This window comes from Pseudorca crassidens, chromosome 14 (assembly GCF_039906515.1).
Source record: "Pseudorca crassidens isolate mPseCra1 chromosome 14, mPseCra1.hap1, whole genome shotgun sequence".
NCBI classification, from domain to species: Eukaryota; Metazoa; Chordata; class Mammalia; order Artiodactyla; family Delphinidae; genus Pseudorca; species Pseudorca crassidens.
The window spans coordinates 38,841,358-38,850,412 of record NC_090309.1 but is presented as its reverse complement, the minus strand read 5'-3'; the positions used below and the strand labels follow the sequence as shown (position 1 = coordinate 38,850,412).

General features: G+C 46.5%; 1 long non-coding RNA gene across 1 annotated transcript; it reads left to right on the top strand.

Moving 5' to 3' along the window:
- Positions 1-592: 592 nt before the first annotated feature.
- LOC137205651 (uncharacterized) lies at positions 593-8,372 on the top strand. Its single transcript, XR_010934235.1, has 3 exons — positions 593-1,242; positions 2,872-2,943; positions 5,011-8,372. It is a non-coding gene; the product is annotated as an uncharacterized lncRNA (long non-coding RNA).
- Positions 8,373-9,055: the final 683 nt, after the last annotated feature.

Here is a 9,055-nt window from a genome sequence, read left to right as displayed (position 1 = left end):
GGAGTTGTATCAGAGTACACGATGTTACACTGCGGTAACAAACGCCACCACCATCCCAGTGGCTTAGAAACAAAGGAAGACTTTTTTTTTCTCTCTCAGGCTACAGTCCATCCCATTTGGCAGGTGGGCTCTGCTCACAGGAGGCCCTGGGGTACCCAGCTGGTGGTCTTTGGTTGCCTCGCCAGAGGGGAAGAGCTCCGCAGGGTCTGTCTTTGCACTGGCAGTTGAATGCTGTGGCCCAGCAGTGAACTCATAGGCTGGGAGTAGTCACACAAGCATGCCCCAAAACAAGAGGGTCAGGAAGGATAATCCTACAGTGTCTGGAGGGGGAAGAGCTGGAAACAGGGAGCCGCCCCAAAGTCAGTAACGGGAGTTGACTGAGTTGGCCTTTCAGGCTTCGGAATGGTTCACACTGCGGAGCTCCAAGACTTTGAATCCAGATTGTTTTAACCATTTAGTGGGCTTGAGGGCCACAAAAACTTGGTCTCAGGGCCTTGTTCTCCTGCTCTGGCCTTGAGAGCTATCACGGTGTTTATTTTCATGCCGCTTTGTAGTCAGTATGAAGAGGCAGCTTTGGAGGATGGAAGGTAATTGGGATTAGAAGATGAGATCTGGTATCACAGGTGTGGCTATTTTTTTTGTTTGCGGTACGCGGGCCTCTCACTATTGGGGCCTCTCCTGCTGCGGAGCACAAGCTCTGGACGCACAGGCTCAGCGGCCATGGCTCACGGGCCTAGCCACTCCGCGGCATGTGGGATCTTCCCGGACCGGGGCACGAACCCGCATCCCCTGCATTGGCAGGCAGACTCTCAACCACTGCGCCACCAGGGAAGCCCCTAAACAATACATTTTTTTAAAGTATATTTTAGTATTTATAATATATATATTTTAAATATATTTAGTATATTTAGCATAATGTCTAAGGTTTTGTTTAACAGGCTTAACCTGAATAGCAACATCACCCAGGGCCATTGTCTCAGAATCCATTCCCAAGTCTAGTGTAAACTCAAACATCAATGCAAGCAATGAGAATGTGCTTTATGTCAGTTCGGGGGGTAAAAGTCCCAAAGGGGCTTGTGAGGTTGAAGCATTGTCGGTGTGTTTTGTTGATATGTTCCCTCCCTCCCCACTCAGGCAGATGTCTTGGTTAAGGTGATGGTTAAGTCAGAGCACCTGAAAGAGCCTTTGAGTGGGGACTCTTCCAACGTATTAAAATCTGTGGGGAGAGAAATTAAGCCGGAGGTAAGCTGAGGATTGAACTAAGTGGCTGTGTGCCCGTCGACCCTTCTTGTTCTGGTGACAAGGTCAACAGTCCCTGGTAGGAATCTCCACCCCCTGCACATTCTCATTTTCTCCCCCTCCCCCCGCCTTTACTCCCCTCCTTCTCCCCTACTCCTGGCTTTTGGCTGTTACCCAGGTGGGAAACCTTCTCCTACATCCTGACTTGCTGGCCCACCTTCTGGCTGGGATCAGGGAACACAACTGAGGGGCACCAGGCATGACGGGGAGGAGTCAGACCATTTAGGTGATTAGGCTCTAGTCCCAGATGAGTCCCTCCTAGGTTTTTGGACAAAGTGTCCATTCCAAATCTGCTTTCTTAGCTCTGTAAAATCCACATGTGAGTTTAACAAAGGTTCTAGTTCTAAATGTTACTCACTTGCTGAGACCTAATTGACTAGGAATACTACTACTACCTGCATTATTGCCAAATCTCTGAGCTGGTTTGGGGAAGGACCATAGCTACTTAAACGGTACAAAGGACCACCCCCCCGCCAACCATCCCACACTCCTTATCTCCTCACAGTTCAGGTGATACAGTCTTTTGCTGTAACAGACATCAGTGATTGTGGCAACTCTGGTGCCCCTCATTGTTCACCTTCAGTTGACAAAACTTATGCTTCCTCAAACGAATTTTCCTCTTGTTAAAAGATCTGGCATAACTGCTGTGCCTCAGTTTCCTCTTCTATAAAATGGGAACAATAATAGCACCTACCTCATAAGATTGTTATAAAGATTAAATGAGTTTCTATGAAGAGCTTAGAACAGGGCATGGCATGTAATACATGTTACAGAGTGTTAGTGGTTATAAGACATTACTTATAGGGCTATAAATTGCCATGTACCTTCTGGAAAACAGGGTAACAGACATATCAAGAACCCAAAACAAATGGCTCTCAAACCCACATATCCAACTTCTAGAAATCTCAGAAAGATATTACTTGTTAAACTCATATACCAATATATTTCTCACAGGATTATTATAATAAAAGTTAGAAATATGAATGTTGAAATCATATGGGTCAAATAAATCATGGTACCCTGTACATGATGGACTCCTTTATAGCTGCTAAAAGACTATAGCAATACAAGTTAAAAACAATCTACAAACCTGTGTGCACATAAGTATAGTGATGAACACTCCATGTGAAAAATGGGTGCGCACACAGGAGGGTGTGGGCCGTGGCCTTGTGAGTTTTCCTTTTTTCTTTCATAACTAAAGAGGAGATCTGCAGCACATGCTAAAGATAGTCAAATCAAACCAAAAGTGGGAACAGAAGACAATGAGTTTTTTTTACTTTTTTTCAGGAAGACTTGACTTCAATGATAATTGTCACTTAGCAGTTCTTCCTGAAACTAGTTGCCTTTCATTTTTATTTTTGAAGAAAATTTGTTCAGAAAAGGACAATCCTGTTAGAGATAAGCAACAGCTATCTATCTAATGCTGCGGTGCACCGGGTCATTTTTGGGGGCATCATTCCCTTATGTTCCGGGGCTGAAGGCAGCCTCCATAATCATAGGAATGTGTTGAGTCTTGACCAGCTGTAATAAAGAGCAAAGGTGGTCTCACACAATCTCTACTTTTGTTTACAGCTCTTAGGAAGAAAAGACTCTATTCAGCCCCAAATGAAGGCAGGCTGACTGGAATGGAACAGTACATGTTCTGTAAGTGTAGTTGTTTTATTCAAGATATGTTAATGTGTGGTTACTCTATTTGCAAGGGAAAAAGCCTAATTCATTTCTATTATGTCCAAGTGCCCAAATTAAAGGGAAAAACCCCATCAAGGGTTAAAACCAGAGTGTCAACCGAGATCTTCACGAAGCTTTCCCTTCCCTTGTCGTAAACGGGAGAACAACCTGGTAAAACACAATGAACTATGGCCAGAACCACTGATATCACTAATGTCCCAGGAAGAGTGTGGTTAAAAACCACCTCCTTGTGCTAAATTTTCATGAGAGAGAGGGATTTTCATACAGACATGAACCAAGACTTCTTACTTGATGGAAAAGATGTGAGTTTAAATAAGAAACTAAATGAATTCAACAGTCTATAATATAGTTTCATAACTAAATTGTTTAGCCTTAGACTCTTTAAAAGCTAACATTTCTCTACCAAGAGGTATTTAGGTTGTGTTTTCTTTTTCTCCCTTCTAAAATATTCCTAGAAGAGATGCTGTGAATGTCACATAGGTTTTCTGGCGACACTTACAGTCTCAGACGGTAGGTGTGACTAATTTCCTGTCTTACCAGCTAAGGACCCTCATCCAGGATGCTCTAGGAACCCACGAGGCAGAGAAAAGATGGCCCTTCCTCAAAGGTGTGGATGGGTCTTTTGGCTATTGGTGGCCGTCGGTACTTACTGTGCTTGGAGGATTAGGCGTGCTTCAGCCAGAATCAAGTGAACTGCAAGTCCCTAGTGCTAGTCTATGTCATTTACTGTGGAGAGCAGACCCCCTCTCAGTCTTCATCATGGAAAAGTTATGCTTGTACCCAAGCCCAAGGAAGAGTTGGCTATGAATTCATCCATTTATGTCATATATTTTATCGCATTCCCTCTGTGGATCAGGCATTGTCCTGGGTCCTGGGGATTCAGTAGTGAACCTAAAAGACTAATCCCTTTCCTTACGGACTTTACGGTCTAGCCAGGAGACAGACAAAACTATGGAGTTTATAAATTGATAAGTTCCGTGGAGAAAAATCAGGGAAAGGAGGATAGAAAAGGGGTGGTGTTATTATGGTCTTTAAAAGGTGGTAAGGGAAAGCCTCATTGAGAGGAGTGAGCCATGAAGCTAGCCATCGGGGTAAGAGGATTCCAGATGGCATTGAGGTCCTGAGGCAGGGTTGTGCTTGATGCGTTCAGAGAGCAGCATGGAGACCAGCAAGAGAGGGAAGGACAGAGGAAGAGTCATTGGAATAGTCTGGAAGATAGTGTGGCAAAAGGGACTAGATAGTGAGGCTAACCAGAACAGTCTATTTCTCCTGGTTTTTGATGTGAACAAGTGTAAAACTGGCCTGGAGCTCTGTGGTGACGGAGCAGATGTGTCAACAGAGTTGGTTGGCACTTACAGAATAATAGTTCATCGTGTATACCACATTTTCATTCACTGTTGAACTTCTCAGTTATTTCCAGGTTTTGGCTATTATCAGTAATGCAGCTGTGAACATTCATGCCCATGTCTTTGGATATGAATGTTCATTTTTCCTGGGCAGATTTCTGGGAGTGGAATTGCTGGGTCAACTGGTAATTTATGTCTAACTTTTTAAGAAACTGGCAAGCTATCTTCCAAAGTGGTTACACCATTTTACAATCCCATCAGTAACACATGAGGATTCCAGTTTTTCCACATCCTTGCCAAAGCTTATTATTATCTGTGTCTCCCATCATAGCTCTCCTACCATCATAGCAGTGGTATCTCACCATGGTTTTAATGATCCCTGCCCTCCCTAATGCTAATGATCTTGAGCATCTTCCATGTGCTTATTGGTTATATATTGCACCACAGAAGATTAATGACTTTTTGGCTGTTGCTTTTTCAAATCCCAAGAGAGGGAGATTATAAACATTTCTAGGGGTGGAAGTGGATTCTCTGTCCTGCTCATTAACTGCTTTATCCCAAGCACCCAGCACAAGAGTTTGAGAGGAGAAGGTCATGTGTTCGTTTCTGATGGCTGCTGTAACCAATTACCACAAACTCCGTGGCTTAAGAACAACACACATTTATTCTCTTACAGTTCTGGAGACCAGAAATCTGCCATCAGTTTCATGGAGCCAAAATCGAAGTGTCAGCAGAGCCTCCGGGGGAGAATCCATTTCCTTGTCTTTTCCAGTTTTTAGAGCTGCCTTTTTTGCATTCTGTGGTCCATGACTCCATCTTCAAAATGAGCTGAGTACCATCTTAAATCTCTCTCTCTGCTTCCTTTGTAATATGGTTTTCTTTCTCTGCTGTCGTAAAATCTCCTTCTCCCTCCTTAAAGGATGCTTGTGATAACATTTAAGACCCACCTGAGGAATCCAGGGTACTCTCCCCATCTCAACAACCTTAACGTAATCACACCTGTCAAGTCCCTTTTGCTTTATAAGGTAACATTCACAGGTTCCAGGGATTAGGACCTGATTAGCTTTGGCAGCCATTATGCAGCCCACCAGTCAGTAACCATCCGTTAAGCCAACGCGGCTTCACTCGCTCTGGACTTGGAATTGGCTGGTCCGGGGAAGACCCTAACGCGGGACGCCTTTTGGAGGCACAGGTAGGCCCCGGAGGGTTACTAGCGTCATTTATACTGCATATCTCTTACCTTTTCCTCCTTGCTTATATCCTGAAACACGAGGAGTTGATGGCATCTGAGAGCTGGGAGGGGCTGCCAGCCCTGTTACTGGACGATGGTGTGGGGGGCAGGACTAGAACTCAGGGCCTCTGCCCGCGTCCCTGCCTTTCCCTCCCCTCCCCTCCCCTCCAGGCCCCCTGCCCCCAGGCAGGGTTCTCCCCCGCTCAGCACCTCCCGAGGTGACTCACTGTTATAGTCTCGGCGGCAGCCACGCTGCGTCCCCGCTCGCGGCCAGCAGGGGTCAGCATCCTCCGCGCAAAAGGCTGCCTCCGAGGGGTGGGACTCTTCGCCGCCTTTCTTCTAGCCGCCGTCAGTTTTGTTTCTGTTGCTGCGTCACCGTCTTAGCCAGAAGGCTTTTTGCGTCTTTTTTTTTTTTTTTTTTTTTTTTTTGCGTCTTTTTAATTTATTACCCTAACGGGCCTCTCCCGGTCCGCTCGGCCTCTCACGCTAGACCAGGCAGACAACCACCTGGTTGTCTCATCAGACAGCAGCCAGTGAGTGAGCTGGTGGAGGGCTGGGGGGAGGGGGCTTCCTCCTCCCCTGGGCCTGGAGGAAAAGCGGCCTTGTCCCCAAAGGCAAGAGGAAGGAGTGTGTGCTGGGTGTGGTCGTGCTGTGAGGAATAATGCGCGCAAGGATGGGAGGCAGCAGTTTCTCTGTGCGCTGAAAGCGCAGGGGAGGACTTCTTTCAGCAATGAACCGCAGATGGTTCTAACTGATGTAGGGTGGTGCAACTTAGGATGTTTTGACCTTATGATGGTGCAGAAGTGATATTCATTCAGTAGAAACTGGACCTTGCATTTTGACTTTGGGCCTTTTCCCCGGACTAGGGATGTGCCGGTATTCCTTTGTGATGCTGGGCACGGGCAGTGCAGCCCCAGCTCGCTGTCAGCTGCCCCATCATGGAGGGTGAACAACCCATCAGTTTTACAAATCATTCTGGACCCGGATAACCATTTGCTTTTCACCTTTAATACAATATTCAGTAAATTACATGAGATAATTAACATTTTGTTATAAAATAGGCTTCATAGTAGATGATTTTGGCCAACTGCAGGCTAATGTAAGTGTAAGGCAAGGTAGTCTAGGCTAAGCTGTGATGTTGGGTAGGTTAGGTGTATTAAATGCATTTTCCACTTAAGATATTTTCAGCTTAGGACGGGTTTATCAGGACCTAACCCCATCGTAAGTGGAGGAAGATCTGTATTAGATTTGGAATGAGTTTCTCTCTAAGCTCATCAGAGCTTCCCAACCAGATTATTGACCAAAATTAATCTGATTAGGAAGTCCCCATGCTTCCCAGTGGGAGAGTGCCCATCTCCAGAAGATGGGGGTGGAGATGTGCTGCCGGGATGCAGAGGGCTGGGCTAGCCCAGTGGGAATTCCTTAGCCCTGGGGCAGAGTAGGGACCTGCTGCTGGCTTTGCTATAGGCTCGGAGCCAGGACTGTGATTAAAGCCTTCCTCCAATTGGCTGCTCCCCCTCTTGTTTGTGGCCTGACCTGAGGGGTTGCTGCCAGCAGCCTCTGGTCCCACCACTGCTTCGCCACTGAACCCGGAAGTGGCTATTCTACTGCAAAGGAGCTAAGACCTTATTTTCTTGCACCAGCATTTCCCCCATGGCTATTTCTCTAACTTCTGAGAAGAAAGAGATTAGAGCTTAGCTCTGGTGTCAGAAAAAGGTCTGGATGTTAGATCTGATTTTGCCCCTTACTAGCTGGAGATGATGGGGAAGTTTCTTTACCCCTTTATGTCTCCATCTTCTTGCCTGTTACGTGAGGGCTGCTAACAGAACCTACTACATAGGGCTATTATGAGGAATTACCCAGTACTTGTAAAGGTTAGAGCTCCAGGCTTTTAAAACCCCGTCTCTTGGTGTGGGCATCCCAGGAGGGCACTAAGGCCAGCTGATGGGTGAGGCCGTTCCTGTGTGTGGAGGCCGGGTGACACACACACTGCAGGGCAGGAAATACAGCCTGGCCAAGCTGGCAGAGCAGTACTCTGCAGTGTATACCCTCTTGGGAGGAGGCCTTCATGCTCCCCTTCGGTGCAGCTCGGAGATCATCCTCAGTGGTTCATTCCGCCTGTGAGGCGGCAACTGTAGCAACTACGGAAATTGGACCACGTGGGTTCAATCCCAGCCCAAGACTCACCAGCTGTGTGGGCTTGTGCTAGTTACTTCTCCTTTGTGGGGATTGGTTTTCTCATCCGCAAAATCCGTATAACATAACCCACTGTCTCGTTACATCACAAAGATCAAGAGGTAATGCACGTGATGCTGCTGAGCTGGGCACCTGCCCCTCAGCAACCTGGCACTGAGGACCCAGATGGTGAACACATGGATTTTGATACTAAAGACAGAAGAATATTTTGAGTAGAAAACCAAAGAGAAGTTGGGCCTTCTGGAGAGGCTCTTGCAACTGCTCGTCCACTTGCTTGTTTCTACAGCAAACCCAGGCCAGGGCAGTGCTTTAGGGTTCCTGGACATTTGTGAGCATGACAGCTGACCCCAGAAGCACCTTCAGACACTCTGCCAATATGTATTCCCATAGACAGTTCAAAGAAAAACTTAATTCTGGTTTTGAAGTAAATTAACTTCAGTTTTTAAAGAGGATTTACAATCTGTTATGAATAAAGCTGCTATGAACGTTCATGTACAACTTCACTTCTCTTGGGCGAATATTTAGAAGTACGATTTGGGGGTCATGTGGTTTCTGTGCTTGTAGAACTTCTGATTGAAAATTGTGAGATAGTTGGAGAATTGCTGCCCTCGTGGGAGAGATTTCAATCAGATGTGACAGCGAGAATACCACAGATATTATCGGGAGTCAGTGGGTTGTTTTTGTGAATAACAAGCAGCATGTGTGTGCGCACGTGCATGTGCGTGCGTGCACTGTGCGTGTGTGTGCGCATGCGCTTGCCAGGGGCAGCCGGGATGTTGCCTTCTGCGCTGTCTCAGGGAAGCCAGGGCATACCTGCTTTTAGGGCTTCTACTGAAGCTGCAGAGAGGAAGGGCCTTGGCCTGGTCCCTCAGTGGTCCATTCTTGTATGTCACTGAAATCTGCATTCATTTGGGGTTAAGGGGCTGTTTCTTTGGAATTTCTTTATTGTCAGCTTGGTTCAAGGCAAAGTCACTCAGAATTAAGAGACCTTCTACTGAAGGCTGGCCCCCGGCCCCAGGCACATGGCGCTTATGGAGTGCCATGTTTCTGCTTCCTGGCCAAGTTTCTTGACCAAGTCCCTACGTGGAGCCCCCACATTCTCCTCTAGTTCATTTTCCAGCCTGTCACAGCAAGAGACTTCTGTAAAGGAGTCAAAACCGGGCGAAGACTTTTCATTTCCATAAACAGTGCCCAAACTGCCTTACACACTAACTTAACTTACAGAACAAACTGTGCTGCTTAATTGACTTTTCATGTGTTCCTAACCAGAGGGGAAAAGAGGACATTCACAATC